Raw genomic sequence first — 16,271 nt, 5'->3', positions numbered from 1 at the left:
GATTTTCTTCAGTGTTCACAAATAAAGTTAAGTCAAGGCCTATTACTATTCTATAGGGTCTTGGGACTCCTTGGTGCTTCCATGCAGGAGAGATGAATTCACATTGAGAAACTCTGCTCCCTTTTTATATATGCACATTGCACTTTGGATTAGTGACATTTTTGCATAGTACATATTCTGCACTAACAAGGACTTTAAAAAGCACAACTTAGTTTTCCTGAAGGGGACTGTGACTTTGTTATTAACACATGTTCATCGGTGGGTCCAACTATTAGGGGCTTGCATCAATACTCCATTCTGCTATTGCATCTTTAATTCGGACAGAGTTACTGGAGGACTATTTGACTCTTGTACATGTTTGTGTCTAAGATTCCCTGCAGTGCTCATTCTGTGGGAGACAGTCTCTTGAAAAGCCACATGCAAGATCATTTCTTTCCAAGCCAACACAGCCTTCCCCAATCCTCTCAAATTCCAAAAAAGGGGTCTCAGTACAAGAAACGTATTGTTGCCTTTAATAGGACTAAATACAATAAGCTAAGGAAAATATTTCTGCCACAGGCAAAGTACACGAACTGGATGTATGCTACCCCCATCTTTAACAGGACCGAAGCATGACTGAGTAACATGGTTCACTGTTAATCCCACCAGGTGGTCCCACCTACACAGGCAAGACCAAGTCACGTTACAACACAATCCCCACACACTTAGTTTGCACAGGCCCTTCATGTGGCTCTGTCTACACTGGAGCTGGAGGTATAATCTCCAGCTGGAGGCAGGGCCGGCTCCAGGCACCACCGCAGCAAGCTGGTGCCTGGGGCGGCCCAAGGAAGGGAGTGGCAATTCGGTGGCAATTCGGCGGTGGATCAGGAGGGAAGGACCTGCCACTGAATTATGAAGCGGCGCGGTGGGGCTCCCGCCGAAGTGCCGCCGATCACGGCTTTTTTTTTTTTTTTCCTCTCTCTCTCTCCCCCTCTCCTTGGGGCGGCAAAAACCCTGGAGCCGGCCGTGGCTGGAGGTATAATCTCCAGCTCAGGTAGACATATCCGTGCTAGCTCTGATTGAACTCACATGGAAAAGCAGAAGCATAACCATGGCAAAACAAGCAGCAGGATAGGCTAGCTCAGGGGTTCTGAAACTGGGGGTTGGGACCCCTCAGGGGGTCACACGGTTATTACATGGGGGGGGTCACGAGCTATCAGCCTCCACCCCAAACCCTGCTTTGCCTCCAGCGTTCATAATGGGGTTAAATATATAAAAAAGTGTTTAATTGATAAAGAGGGGTCGCACTCAGAGGCTTGCTGTGTGAAAGGGGTCACCAGTACAAAGTTTGAGAACCACTGGGCTAGCTGTTCCGAGTATGAAACCATAGGCACATACTCAGGGCCACCTGCTCATCCTGCTGCCACGGATGCACTTCTATTTTTAGTATGCCAGCTCGATCACAGCTAGTGTGGATATGTTTATCCCAGCTGGAAATCACATCTTCAGCTCCAGTGTAGACACGCCGTATAGACAGTTTTTAGTAGCCTACATGAGGCGCAGTGAAGAACCAACTGAAGTAATGATACACTTCAGTTTGCTCTCAGTTACATTTGGGCTTGGCAGAATGTGATTTTTTTTAAATAAAATTTGATGGATAATATCAATGTTTATTTTTAAGCATTCATTTATGTTGATTTTTATCAATATAAATGTTCACAATTATGGAGTGATCAGACAATAGAAGGGGTCGGATAATTATTTCATGACAGTAGACACTGAGATTCAAGACGATAACATTAAATAACCATGAAAAAACACAAATTGTCAACATCACATCACAATATACAAAGAAAACAGCCTTAAAATCAAACTCTAAGTTCGCAAGCACCATTTTTCTTATTTTGCCTATTTGTAAATTTTACTTATCAATAGAAATGTTTTTTCCTGTGTGCGCGTGTGTGAAATCTACATCTACCAACATTTACCAATAAAAGTCAAATCCTTCCAAGCCTAATTATATTTAAATAGTAACATTGGTTTTAATGGGCCAAACTGATAGCTTGTGTAATTGTAATGAATTAAATGGAGTTATATCAGGGATGTATTTGCCTCGATTTGTTCGATTTCACTTAAACTTAAAGCATGGTCCAATTGAAAGGCATCATAGTCCAGGAAATGTTTAGATCACAAACATGACAGAACAATTTTTCATACTATAAAACATGCATTAAAACACCAGCACAATTTCTCTCACCAATTATGTCAATAATTGACTAACTTATTTACTGCAGGATGATATAATAGAAATTGGACACTAAAAAGGATCTTTTAGGTCATCTAGTCCATTCCCCCCACAATCAATGCAGAATGGCTCCTATAATCTACTTTTCACGCTTTCTCCAACTGAGTTAGTGATTTAGTAATGGAGCTGTCACCACTTATGAGAATGGAAGAATCTCAAAAAGTAAGTATCACTCTCAGAGGTTTTGCCTGATATCCAGCCCCAATTTTCCCTGATTTAGATGTTATCCCATTACTCCCAGTTTTAACCTATCTTGTACCATCCTATGCAATTCCTGTTGTACTATAATCAATACACTTATATTATGATGCATATTTTCTCTAACTTTCACATTGCCACATACATCCATGTAATCTGGACACACACATAAAAACAAACCACACCTGTGTGAGCCAGGTAGGTTCAGACACATTTTCTGACTGCCATTTCTGCAACTATTAGCAGCAACATTTGCTTTCATATTTTAGGACCCATTTACTAAAAAAGCAAATCTTCCACTAAAAACAAAAATGATTGTACCCAAATCTCCACTGTGGAATCAGGCCTATTGTAACTGTTCATTTATTTATTTTTTCTCATAAAATAAAAGTAAGTGGTCCCCTGGCACACAAACAATACAGCTGCAGATAAATCTGCATAAGACAGACCATAACTTACAGTTACACCAGATGACTGAAGTTCCCAATGACAGATGCCATCTTGACTAAACACACTTAAGACTGAACTGGGGACTTCCAGAACAAAAAACAAGAGTTGCTACAGCTTCAGTTAAAGAGGCAAGACTCCCTCACTCAAGCTGTACATGACTCATTTCACGTGCACTAGTGGGGGGGGAGAGGGGGCTGGGGAATGGGGCATGTAATACACACTCACAAGTGAGTTACATTGGTCAAAAAAAAAAAAAAAATGGAGGAAAAACCTGTTTCATGCGAGGAACAATAGAAAGAGGCACACCAGGTATGCCAGACTCAGCACCCTCTTCATTTTTCTCATCTTCTTCCAAGTGGCCCCTATATGAATAACCACTTACGTCCCAGTGCACCAAGTTCTCTTCATTCAAATCTTTCCTAAAGGCTCATTTCTCCCACAAGTCCCCCCCCCCCCACACACTAGCCTAAGTGAGTCAAGTAACTTCTCTCACACAGCACTGTAGCAGAGGAGAAGACAGAAAGAGCAAAACTTGAAACAAATCTATGTCAGCACTTTGCTCGGGTCTCCAAGTCCGCTTTTTCTTATTTGTCTCTGTATTTAGACCCCAATTCCTCATCAGGGTAGGATTCAGAATGTGTGCATGCTAGTAGATCCCAGTTGCAGTTAAGGACCATCTTACTTTGCCTCCAATACAGTGTATACCTCATTGCTGATGCTTAGCAAATAAGGCCTTGATCTTGCAGTCATGTGGACTTGTGCATAATTTTGTTCACACAAATAGTCCCATTAAACCTAGTGGGATTATTTGCATGAGTAAATGCACATGCCTAAGTCTTTGTGGGATCGGGACATAAGTAAGTTTCTACAAACCAGCTATTTAGGAGAAATGACCTGATAGTTCTTGACTTTGCTCATTCATGGTTGTATGCAGTGTAGTTGTAATAGTGTCAGTCCCAGGATATTAGAGAGACAAGGTGAGTGAGGTAATGTCTTTTACTAGATCAAGCTCGAAAGCTTGTCTCTCTCGCCAACAGAAGTTGGTCCAATAAAAGATATTACCTCACCCACCTTGTTTCTCATATATGGTGACAGATGACCTCCTGAATGCCCAACTTTCAAATCTTTTTACATTTCTGCCACTGCAAGGGAAAAACTGCAACACATCCTAGTGAATATTGCATTTGTCTGCATGCTACTTGGTGTCTGAATTTCTGAAGTGCATTTTAACTCTAATTATTGCTATATTATTGTATAGCACCAGAGTGCGAACACTTTGGACAAACTCATTACTATTTAGAGAAATTCATTAATACAGCAACATGATTAAACAAGCATACATAAAATAAATATACAGGCACGGTATTTAGATAAGGAACTGTAGTACATACACACACACACACCAAAATCCCCTGGTATATAGGTTTCGCATAACTTACATATCATTAATTTACAGAATATACTTTCAAACTATCACTGCAGTTCCAGCGCTTGCTCTTCATTGCCTACAAAATCATTGCTGTAAAGGTTCCTCTCTTATAGCCAACAGGAGAAGCCGTATATTAAATTACGCACTCACTCCCTTGACCGAAAAAAGAGGGGGAGAGGGACGCCATTCCAGGAAATAAAAGTCTAAAAAACAAAGGGAAACTGGACTGCATGCACTGCTGTTCCTCTCCTTTAACTTAGCAACAACAAGGAAGGAAGGAAAAAGAAGAGATAAAAAAATACAAGGAGGAGATTTAGCTGAGGAATGTTTACCCCTCAGGAATTTAGTTGCAAGATAAGATCACATAAAATGCTCTCTGCATTACACACTGACTCCACAACCATTGTGTTAGTGTTTACAAACACTTTAATCAAAAGAAAAAGGGAGTTTCATTGTCCACATTGCACTCATGTCACACATCCCTTAGCACTGCAATTCCAAGGAAAGTCTGCCAGAGGACAAAACAGTCTCAGTTACACAAGAGTAACACAGAAGCAAATATGCAGCAGTGGGGGAAAAAATGAGCTCAGCTGCACACACACTTCCTGTGTGGGGGGAGGGATAGCTCAGTGGTTTGAGCATTGGCCTGCTAAACCCAGGGTTGTGAGTTCAATCCTTGAGGGGGCCACTTGGGAATCTGGGGCAAAATCAGTACTTGGTCCTGCTAGTGAAGGCAGGGGGCTGGACTCGATGACCTTTCAAGGTCCCTTCCAGTTCTAGGAGATGGGATATCTCCATTATTTTTTTTTTTTTTTTTTTTTTCCTGTGCCCCAAAGAGATTCAGTCCTTGGAGTAGATAAACTTTGAAGGGACCCAGATGGGAGACGCTGCAAATTCTGCAGTGAAACAAAGCGGTGTGTGTGCTGCTAAGCTCGTATTATATAACAGAAAGTAGATTTCTCTGGAGTATACTTGTAATTGCAGTGATGATATAGTTTTAGAAAAGAATAAATAATATTTTGCAGCTTGTTATGGTAGCACTATTCATGCAAACATCTCAAAGCACTTAACAAAAGCAGGCATTATCCCCATTTTACAGATTAGGAAACTGAAGCAAGTGACTTTCCCCACAGAGCTAAGGAGAGAACTGGGAAAAGGACCCACATCCCTCTGCACTGTCTCCAAAGAAAATGAGGACTGCATTGTGAAGCTGTGTTGGATTCCAGAGTTAATTTTAAAAACACCCACATTTCTTCTATTTATGACAACAGAAAAACCAAGTGGATCACAAAAAGATATCTCAATAGTTAAGATTGGGTATATCTGTCTATAGCATTTAGTCCAGCTGTTGGTTTAAAAGTATATGTTCATTCACACTAATCAAAAATAAATCTGAAATAGTTGAAATAGCTAAGAGCCAGTTACACAATTCAAGTCACTTTTTCCCCTGAAAGAGGCAAGGAAGTGATCTAACAAAAACCCACAATACACAAAATAGCCCTGGCCCCCCAAAAAATTATGTTTTCCCTTTTCCATCACCAGTCCCAGATCTCTCTCACCAGCCAGAAACACTCCTATCTCATAGCACCTTGGCATCATTAAGCAATAGCAAATTAAGGTCAATCACATTTGCTGTTATTTTCATCATTGAGATGGCAAATTGTACCAGGATTCCCTCCAGTTATTTGTTACTGAACACTGTATCCCAGGGAAGTACAATCAAATTACTACTTATTATTTGTTACTGTGTGCTGAAAGTTGCAATGGAGTTTTTAAAAAAGATCTACAGATGTTCACTTTTTCAGACAACTCAGTGACACTCAGAATTAACCATATTTAAAAAAGAGAATATTCTTAATAAAAACAAATCAGACAAACATCCTGTGACTGGCTAAAAAGAATACTGACATAGAAATGTGAAATGTGTGTTGTGCATTTATTTTTATTTTTACACACATATTATAACATGATTGAGCCTACTACGGTGGTTATTTCTAATATGCTATCCTGAAGGTATAGGGAAAGGAAAAGAAAGCATTTCACATATGTAGTAAGTCTGCTATTTAAAATATATCATCCATTTGTTCTTTTAAACACAAGAAAAAAAGGCAATAAAGTATTCCAAAACAACTAAATTAAGTCACTATCTTATTCCCCTATAAATCAGCTCTTTTGAAATGCATCAAGCATTTTTTTTCAAAAGGCACCAAACTAGAATAAATCCACATCTCAGTTGCTTCTTCCCCTCCACACCAGACACACACCCCCTCCAACATCTGTATATGAAGGGGAATCAACACTGTCTGATAATCGTTCTGCAGTCAAGTCTAGCTCTGTAAGGATTTTTCACACGCAACCGCCCCTCCAACAAATAATAATCAAGCTTATAGACAACTCAGTGCACAGAAAAAAACTGAGGTTTTTTTTTTTTTTGTGCAATGGTACCCATGCCCCCACAAATAGCCCTGCACAGAACCTCCCCCCATCAATTGCACTTTTCTGACTTAAAAATACATATTACAGACAAGTTGATTGCAAGAAATCACAGAACTCACCTGGATTTGGGATTTTCCCCCTTCCCTTACGAGACCATAAAACAAGACACAACGTGGGATTCAATCACCTAGACATGGGGTAGGGCTTACAGCTCCCTTGGGATGTCTATATGGTCCCCCCTCCCCTTTGCTTGAGATTTAGTCACTGCCCTAGTGCTTCAGCAGCAGGGGGAGGAGGCTGTAGCGTAGCACAATGAATTGCAGTGCAGAAACCTCCCCTGCCTGTTTTGCAATGACATCATCCCTATGGCCAGGGGGAGGGAGGAGGAGGGAAGCCTCCCATTGGCCCCTTAAGATCGGCGGAGCGGCATTCTGGAATTTGTAGTTCGCTCCCACGTCTAGCAGCAAGCCCCGGGTGCATAGAGAACTACAACTCCTATAAGGTTCCGCGCCGCGCAGCCGCAGAGAAAACCGGGTGTGGGAGGGGGACGGAGAGGGTGCGCTTGGCGGCCATGTTGGTGGTGTGGGTTCGCCGTTAGCTCGGAGGAGCGGCCGGGAAATCGGATTAAAATGTCGGCAAGGGGAGGGCGGGAGCTGAATACTCAGGGGCGAGTAAGGAAAGGGAGGAAACAGGGATGGGGGGGTCGCGTCTCTTCTCCCTCCAGACGGACGGGTGGGCGCGGCGGCCAATAGACCCCGCAGTGCGTTCGGTTATCACCCCCTCCCCCAGCGTTGACGGTGCGGCGTGCTTAAGTCCTCCCTGCGGAGGGATCAACCTTGGTGAAGGGGGGCGGGGGGTTGCTGAGTAGAACCGTGCGCGGAAAGGCCCCGACGGAGCCCTAGCAGCGACCGGCTCCATCTGCCCCACGGACGGCAGCGGCCGAGGCCTCTGGCCCACCAGAGCGACGCCCGCGGGTGAGCGAGCGGGGGAGACAGCCCGGCGCCTCGCTCCATGGCTGCCCCCGCTGGGCGGGGCGGGAGGGTGGCGTGGCGTACGGGGCTCGCCGCGATAGAGGGCGCGGGGGCTGCGGTGCCCGCGTGGCGCAGTGCCTTGGGGGCGCAGCCTCGGCGCCTGCAGGCCCAGCGGGAGGAGCCGTAACGGCCGGTTTGCTGCGGGGGGGCGAGGCGCAGGCGCGAGCTTCGCGTGGGTCGCCGCGAGGCGGGGGGGGGCCGGCGCGGGGCAGGGGCAGGCTTTCGCTTGCTCGCGTGACCGTGCTGCTGGGGCTCTTCCAGCGGGCGCCCGCTTTGGCCACGGGGGGGCAGAAACCTCGAGCTGACAGGGTTGGGTGGGGAGCGGGGGAGGCGCACGGCAAGCGGTGATTCAAAGCTGCTGTGTTCGGTGCTGCGCCGCGCTTCTTCCGGCTGCGGGGCTTCATTGCCCTATAAGGAGTTGCACTAATGGAGCTTGGGTTTCACAGATGCGTGGCTAGGCCTCTCGGCCCCTGTAGGAGATGTTGCAATGTTCCTGCCCTTCATCGATGGAAGTAGGTGTTTTTCCCACCGTACCTGTTTGGGCATTTAGTAGCCCCTAAAGACATCCGGGCAATGGACAACGTCGTCATCGGAGGCAGAGGGGTCCCCGTGCTGTGCATGGGATTAGTTCCCTGGAGACTTTTTCCCTTTTCTTTCCAGCGTTCTCAGGCTTGACTGGATTCAGCTTTAATCAGCTGTTCTTCATCCAGGTGGTGATTGCAGTTGAGCATTTTAGGGAGACTTCTTTATTAGCTTGCTTAGGAAAGGGAAGTTAGATGTAGGGTAGTAATTTGTGAGACTTCCTGTTTCAAGCACAGGTTCCTTCTAATATTTGTCCCACTGTCGCATGCTTTAGGGTGAACGGTGCTAGTTCCCCTCATCAAAGGCAGTGGTCATAGCATCTGTTAGTTAGGGGTCCAGAGTGGTGTTTGTTTTTACCATGTAGGAAGGAGGCCCTGCCTGCACTTGGACTCCTGTGATTGTCAAATTCCTGGAAGGGGCAGTAGTTGCTTTGGGTCCTGCTCTCAGCTTCTTGGTGGCTAAAGAGGGCATCAGGGATGCAGGTGATCTCTCTGCTTTCTCACAGCAAGTGGGGGAAGCCATTGCAGCAGTCCCCTGTAAATCATTCATAATCCCTTATTGGGTTGGCATGCCAAGCCATGTAAAGTGGTGTCGGTGTTTTAAAAAAAAAAAAAATGGGGGAAGGGGAAAAAAAACTTGTACTGTATCTACTTCCAAGGCATCTGTTCAAGATAGGCCTTCCTGATAGCAGCTGGTAGTTTTATCCTGTCTGTTTGCCATAGTGTGCACACTACAGTGGGAGGGACTGGGTATGGTGAGAAGTCTTTGTACAGAACATGATTTCTTGGGTAACTTTATCAGGCACTTATTAAATTTGTTCTCTTTCAGGATATACTGATGCTGAGGAAATGGAATGCAACTGTCCCTCCCCTGCCTCTCTTTTTTTAAACTGCAGGTTCCCATGCTCAGAATTTTGAGCCAACACTCTGCCTTCTCCCTCCTCCTACAAAACTACCAGTTGGGATTGATGTAGGGGGTGCACTTCAGGCCTTAATTTTAGCTGGAGTCAAATAAAAATATTGCCATGTTGGTAACTGAAGAAAAGGTAAATGATGTGGTGTATGTTGTTGGATCAAAATGGCAAAAATGTCTTGCACCTCATGGTTCCTCTTTCAGAGGAATGCAGATGTTACAAAAAGCAGTTTTACCAAGTGCCGCATTCTTTTCCTAGTTTCTTCACTGCCTGAGTCAGTATCTACTGGAATAATTTATGCTAAGGAGGAGAAATGAGGGTTTTGTTTTTTGAGATGGTTGGGGATATATAATTGCAGAAGAACAGCTGTCTAAACTCTTCAAATTAAATCTGGCCTAGATCTGTGCAGCTGGAACCTCTTCATATTAAGCAAAAGTGGTAAGTATTTTGATGGAGTACTTAAATAATGTTTGATTTTCCTTCTGTGAAAGACTGTTCTTATCTGCTAACATGTTGTCAGAGATGAATCAGCCTGCTTTTTCATCTTTACGACAGACTTCCTGACCAGCAAACAGCGAAGTGTGGTGGGCAGATTCTAGAAACAACTTTCTTCAGTGGATGATGTGTGGGAAGTCTGCTTTGTACACCTTCACTGCTGTCCCCTATTTTTAGGAATATACAATTTACTTTGATTCCAATGTTTTCTTTGCCTAAAGAAAATAGGTTTCCTCTTCCCACGAAGACATAGAAGGTTGATGCTCGTCACAGCAGTTGCCAGGGAAGGCCAATTTAAACAAAGCAGGGGGCAATTGCAATATCAGTTTGCCTTGTAAGTCTGGTGCATGAAAAGTGATGCAACAAAATCTATTCTATATTACATAATTCACTTTCCCCCCCACCAGTGTGGAGCTTTCCAATCTTTGTTACTGTCAGTCTGCAGCCATCTGGTGATGTTCATTAATCACAATTTGCCATGGCCTTCAGAAGTTTCACTTACACATGTCACACTGGATCTCTAAAGTGATTTTCTAGAATTTCTATGTTTTAAATCATTAAGGATATAGTTCCAAGTTACACAACATGCTCACACTAGTGCTCTGTAGTGTTGCAGGAGATGGTGCTGGAGTAGTGGAAGTGCTGTTACTTTGGATAACATGGTAAAAGTTTAAGTGGTTCTGTAGTTGAAGACTGAGCTTGACACTTCTCAAAATAAGTAGGTGAATCCTCTGTCTATTCTAATACTGCTTTTGTCAGTAAACTCATTCCAGTGTTTGTACAACACCTCAGTCCCCATTATGTTTGCCTGTACTTGCACTGTTAGTGTAATCTAACCTTTTATGATGGGAAGACACTTTAGACTGTCACAATTGTTAAAGTGACTGTAGTCCAGTGGCTTTCAAACTTTTTTTTTCTGGCGACCCAGTTGAAGAAAATTGATGCCTACGACCCAACAGAGCTGGGGATGAGGTGTTTGGGCATGAGGGAGCTTAGGGCTGGGGCAGAGGGTTGGGGTGCAGGAAGGGGGTCAGGGCTGTGGGCTGGTGGTGCAGCCTCAGATGGGACTGGGGATGATGGGTACAGAGGGGGTCAGGGCACTGGCCTGGGGATGAGGGGCTCTAGGTTTGGGATGCGGGCTTACCTCTGGCAGCCCCCACTCAGCGGCACAGCTGGGGTGCAGAGGTAGGCTTCCCACCTGTCCTGGCAATGCAGACCACACTGTACCCTCAAAGTGGCCAGCAAGTCCAGCTTCTTCCCAGCTCTCACCTGCAGGCACTTCATGCCTGCCTGCCTCCCCCCCCCAGTTCTGGGAATCGGCCAAAGGGAGTGTGGAGCTGGTGCTCTGGGTGGGGGAAGCACGTGGAGCTCCATGGCCCACCTGCCTATGAGCTGGGCCTGCTGGTTACTTCCAGGGCGCAGCACGGTATCAGAACAGTTAAGGACTACTAGTTTTTATTGGCTGGCCACCAGGGTCCCTGGATGCTGAACAAGGTGATCCAGTGCCTTACATTCCGTGACTTACTACTGAGTTGCGACCAAACTTTGAAAACCACTGTGGTAGTCCATATCTTTCATCTGACTGAGCAGCTGAAGAAAGTTTACTTGAAAATAAAACTTCAACTTTCTGGTAAGCATACTCTGTTCTTAATAGACTAAAAATGGAACAAAATGGTCTGTGTGGAGGTAGAGCCTTTCTGGGAAGGAAACAAAGGCATTTGGACAGGTATAATTGCTTCCTTCCTGGCTTTGCAGTATTTAGGTTAAGATGAAAATGTAAGCAAATCTACATAACCAAGTTCATCTGTAAAAATGCAAGTATGAGACTGCAGCTCTTCATGAAAATCTTATTGTCTTTCAGGAAATTCTTGTTTGTGAATTGTAACAGTTCACTGCAGGCTCATGTAATGGAAGCAAATCCACACCCAGTGTAACTTGGTAGCTCCCAGATGAGACTATGTGCACAAAAATAGAAAATTCAGAGATGTGGTTCCTACTTAAATTGTAACTTGGCCATGGTAGATGCAGCTGTTAGGTATATAAAGGTTTAAAAAAAATACAGGTACAGCTACTTTAAAAAACCCACACACAATCAGCTCATTTGTGTGCAGAGTCTTATCCCAGATATCATAGGAACATAGAATTTGGAGTTAGAGCTGCTCAATTTTTTCCATAACTTTTGTCGGAAAATGTCCAAGGGACAATGTGTCCGTTTTCTCAGCAGGAAATTTTGAAACAAAGTTTTAAATCAACCTGAGCTGGCAGTTTGGTTTTTGAAAACTGAAAGGCAGGGAAGAGGAGAACAAATCCAACACTACTTTACCAGTTGTAAAACTGAGAAGTATTTTAACAAACTTCTTTAGCTACTGCCTCTTCCCTGCCCTCTTTTTCTAGTGGGGGAGAAGGGAATACTGAAAACTGACATGCCCCAAAAAATGGAACTGACATTAAGTCAAAATGAAAAAGGGCATAATTTTGGAAGTAAAACTTCAGAAAAAGCTTTGGTTTCTGACATGCATCTGATGAAGTGGGTATTCACCCATGAAAGCTTATGCTCCAATAGGTCTGTTAGTTTATTAGGTGCCATAGGACTGTCACTTTTTACAGATCCAGACTAACATGGCTATCCCTCTGATACTTGACTAGCTATAATTATCTTGCATGGGAAAAACTCTTATGTTTAAAATTTTTCAATATAGTTGTCAGCTGCTAGAATTGAATTAATTATCTTGTTTTTCAGCTTAAGGATACCACAGTGCTTTAACTACAGAAGAATCTCTCTTCATGGAGCATGGACGTGGCTTTCTCCTCAGTTCAATACCAGTTGTGACAGAACAGGAAGTAAAATATACTGCAAATCTTAGGATTTCTAGGAACTTAATGGCTATTGCTGCTGCAGCAGACCCTTACTAGGAACTTCCTGGCAGCAGTGGGGATACAACAGATCTTCCTGATCTAGAACTCAAGCCCCTCTCACTTTAGCTAGATGAGAACGTTTGTAGTAGGGGGGTTATCTTGTAGAGTGAAGCTCTTTTCCCTCTAGCAGAGGGAACACTTGCAAGTCAGCTCATTACAATGTTTTCCAATAGAAACTTCAGGAGAGTGATACAGGTGATATGTAACTTTTAAGCATCAGTTAACACTTGCCCTCAGGGAAAAAAATAGCAGCACATGGCCCATGCCTAATCTTTATCTATACTCTACCTCCCTTAATTCCAAGCCAGATGATTTGAAGCAGCAGGAAGAGTGCCAAATGCTGACTTGTCAACATTACTTAGAGTTGACTGTGGTCTAGAAAGGTCCCCTAGTCAAGTAGTGATCTAGTGTTACTCTTCAGATCTTTTAATCTAGTAGGCTGACCACACAAGATGGTATGGATACATCCTGAGCTAGCACATTGCAACTATTCCATGGTTTTGATATGCTGAGAACTATTTTCAAGTCCAAAATTCCTAAGCATAAAGCTATTTTGAAGAAGGTTGAAAATAACCCATGGAACTCCAGTTAACAACTCCCCTCCATTTTTTCCTCCCCTGTGCAACTTCAAGAAAGCCCAATTGTTATAGTCTGCGAACGAACTGTTAAGAGATCTAGTCATTTCACTGCTATTGTGCAAGTCTTCCTCTACTGCCCACTGAACTTCGCTCCTTGAAATTTGCAAAGATATCCATGTAAAGGGGCAAATAGCTGTATACAAAAGGCAAAAGCTAAATCCTATTCTAGTCAAGGGATTCATTTTCAATATATTTCAACAGTCCCTTATCTACATTAGGAGAGCACAGGCTCTGCCAAAGTTCCCTTAGCTTCCATATTGCTCTGCCTTGTCAGATCCAGTTGTAGGATTAAGGCCACAGGTCTCAACATAATTTATTTAAAAAAAATCCACTAAACTGCAGATGCTTCTTGCTATACACTAGCTTTAAACTTGCATACTCTCCATACACTTATATAAAATACCATAAATCAAAACATTACATAACACTATCTGCTGTTGCTCAACTCCACCAGCACATTACACTGAGAAAAAACACGTAACTCTGATAAGATTATGTACCTTTACTACACATTTATGGCCTGATTTACAGAGGTCCTGACTGCCCTCAGATCCCACTAATGACCATGGGAGCTGCAGAATCCTAGCACCTGTGAAAATCAGGCCATTAATTTAAAATATATTGAGTGATGTTTTTTAATTGCCCAAAAAAAACACTCCCTAAAGGTAAGACTGTATAAATTAGGTGGGTTTCTGGCAGGCTTTAGTAAATCTGAGGGAGGTGTGTAAGAGTGGAAGCTAGCTAGTGGAAGGAAATGGGGGGGGGCAGGGATTTGCACATAACAGCTGGTCCTGTGCATCCCTTCTGTTTACCATCTCCTAGTGTTCTGCATTATAGGGGACTAGGAAGACATCACTTCTATGACTCATGTCTTTATCTCTACTTTTGTGCACCTCTTATTTCCCACCATTCCACTTCTGCTTCCATTCCCTTGTTTGATTCTTTGCACACCCGTTTGTGCTTTTTTTATAAAAACCTTGCTTCCAGGAAAGCTTGGAAGCACTGCTGACACTACCTCAGGTTCTCTGCCACCTTCCCTTACAGGCTAAGTAGTTCAGGTGGTTTCATTTGGCAGTATTATACCATGTAATAGTAACCTAGAGGAGTGTGAATAAGAGGCTAATTCCTGGCAACAGTTCACTTCAGTCAGTTTTACAGGTGGTTGTGCTGCTATCACACAACGGGGATCATTATCCAGTGGTTACTCTTACAGTAGTTGATTTCAGTTTGCACTGCCTCCTTATGTAGAGGGCTACTGTTCTGCCTTTGCAAAGATTTGAAAAAATGGGGAGAGAAGTAACCAGTTCGCTTATTTACCCCACCTCTTGGTGTTGGAATTATTTATGCAGGGTATTACCATGACACTAGTTTACCATTTAGCCTTTGGATTTAATAAATGAGTTTATGGTTATTTATAAAATTGCTCTAAATATCCCTAAAAGGCAAAGAATTAATTTATTACCTCTAAACAGTAGCATTTGATCAGGATACTTTAACTAAAGTCATGGCTGCTTAGACCGGTTTTGGTCAGCTCCAACTTGATCAGGTCAGTGCTAGCAATGAATTATTTGAGAGTTTACTTTTTTATATCCTTTAAACAGACAAGTAATTTAATTGCCAGTATCAGGTGTTAGCTAAGATCAGATGGAGTTTATTAGAGGAGTTTATTGCACTGGGTAGCCAATTAACTTATTTGTTACTTCAGGCCAAACCTCAAGATAGATAACACTGGAATTCTGGAGGGACACAAGTTTAACGCTCTCCTGGTCTCTTTCTGGTCATATGCTTTGGGCCTACTCATGCCAATAGCCCAACTTCATTTTAAAGCCATAGTTCACCCAGATCTAAGGTGAGCCTATAGTCCCACACTTGAGCAGCAGGACCCAGAATTTTCTGAATTGTGCTATTCCTCCAACTCTAAGCATTGGGTCCAAAGTGCATTAAAATGAATGGGAGTCTTTCCAATGAGCTTTAAATCAGGCCCAGATGGCAGCCAGGAGCTATATATACACCTCATTGCAGCAGGGGATTTAGAAATCCTCAATTCTCTCCTCCCTTGGGAGGGAAGGAGTTGGCTGTGTACACTAGGGAGGCCAATGATGTGGGTTGATTCTCAACTGGTTTGGCTAGGCTTTCACACTGTGGGGTGTCTATTCTCAGTGTTTTGAGGCACAAGAGTCATTTATTTCTGTTCTGCTCTCTAGCAAACGTACCATTTTTTAAAAAGAGCAAAGCCTTGAGACACTCTTAAACTGTGTGCAATTTAAAAAAAAAAAAACTTTCAGAAGTGAAAAATATGGCTTAGAGCACTAGCATTTTGATCAACATTAGTGGGGGATTTTTTCACTGTAAGAAATAACGCTAACAGTTTGAGCAGAGAGCTAAATGGCTATTTTTCTATGTGCTTATTCAAGGCTGTATGTAATTCTCACAACCCTATTTGTGTGTGGTAAATGGATTTTTGGTTACAGCAAAATCAATGCGGTTTTGTACCCATGACAGCCTCCTTTACGTGAACAAACACGAACAGCTACTGAAGTCGGCTGCTTTGTAGGGTTATGCTGATGGATATTTACTTAGGGTTTGTCTACACTTAAAATGTGCTGCTGTAGTACTTCAGTGTAGATAGTCTACCTCCTCAAGAGATGGGAGCTAGTTTGACAGAAGATTTTTTTCCATCAACAACGCTGTCTACACAGGGATTTAGGTCAGCTTAATTATGGATTTTTCACAGTCCAGTGGACAGTTAAACCAACCTAATTTTCTAGTTTAGACCAGGCCTTAGAAACCTCTCTGTGGGGGAGGAGTGAAGAAGAGCTTGCCCTACCCTAGGTAACATTCTACCCATCCTTGGGTCTTTTTAATGCTCATCTTGTAAATCTGACTCATGAGCCAGTGG

General features: G+C 43.2%; 1 protein-coding gene and 1 long non-coding RNA gene across 3 annotated transcripts in view; one reads left to right on the top strand and one right to left on the bottom strand.

Annotated features, from left to right (window-relative positions):
* Nucleotides 1-7,125, bottom strand: part of RAB30 (RAB30, member RAS oncogene family) — a 66,900-nt gene extending 59,775 nt beyond the window's left edge. The window contains exon 1 of the mRNA XM_054015763.1: nucleotides 6,917-7,125. The gene's annotated coding sequence lies outside the window, so the exon portion shown is untranslated. The remainder of the gene's footprint in view (nucleotides 1-6,916) is intronic.
* Nucleotides 7,126-7,267: 142 nt separating this feature from the next.
* On the top strand, nucleotides 7,268-10,885 carry LOC128830079 (uncharacterized). 2 transcript variants are annotated; one of them, XR_008443535.1, is made up of 3 exons: nucleotides 7,268-7,771; nucleotides 8,275-8,340; nucleotides 9,239-10,885. It is a non-coding gene; the product is annotated as an uncharacterized LOC128830079 (long non-coding RNA). The 2 variants fall into 2 exon arrangements; XR_008443536.1 differs by lacking the exon at nucleotides 7,268-7,771 and having other exon boundaries at nucleotides 8,166-8,340; nucleotides 9,239-9,455; nucleotides 9,582-10,885.
* Nucleotides 10,886-16,271: the final 5,386 nt, after the last annotated feature.

The sequence above is a fragment of the Malaclemys terrapin genome, chromosome 1, assembly GCF_027887155.1.
Source record: "Malaclemys terrapin pileata isolate rMalTer1 chromosome 1, rMalTer1.hap1, whole genome shotgun sequence".
NCBI lineage: Eukaryota > Metazoa > Chordata > Testudines > Emydidae > Malaclemys > Malaclemys terrapin.
The sequence above is the reverse complement of the archived record's forward strand: the minus strand, read 5'-3'. Positions and strand labels throughout refer to the sequence as shown.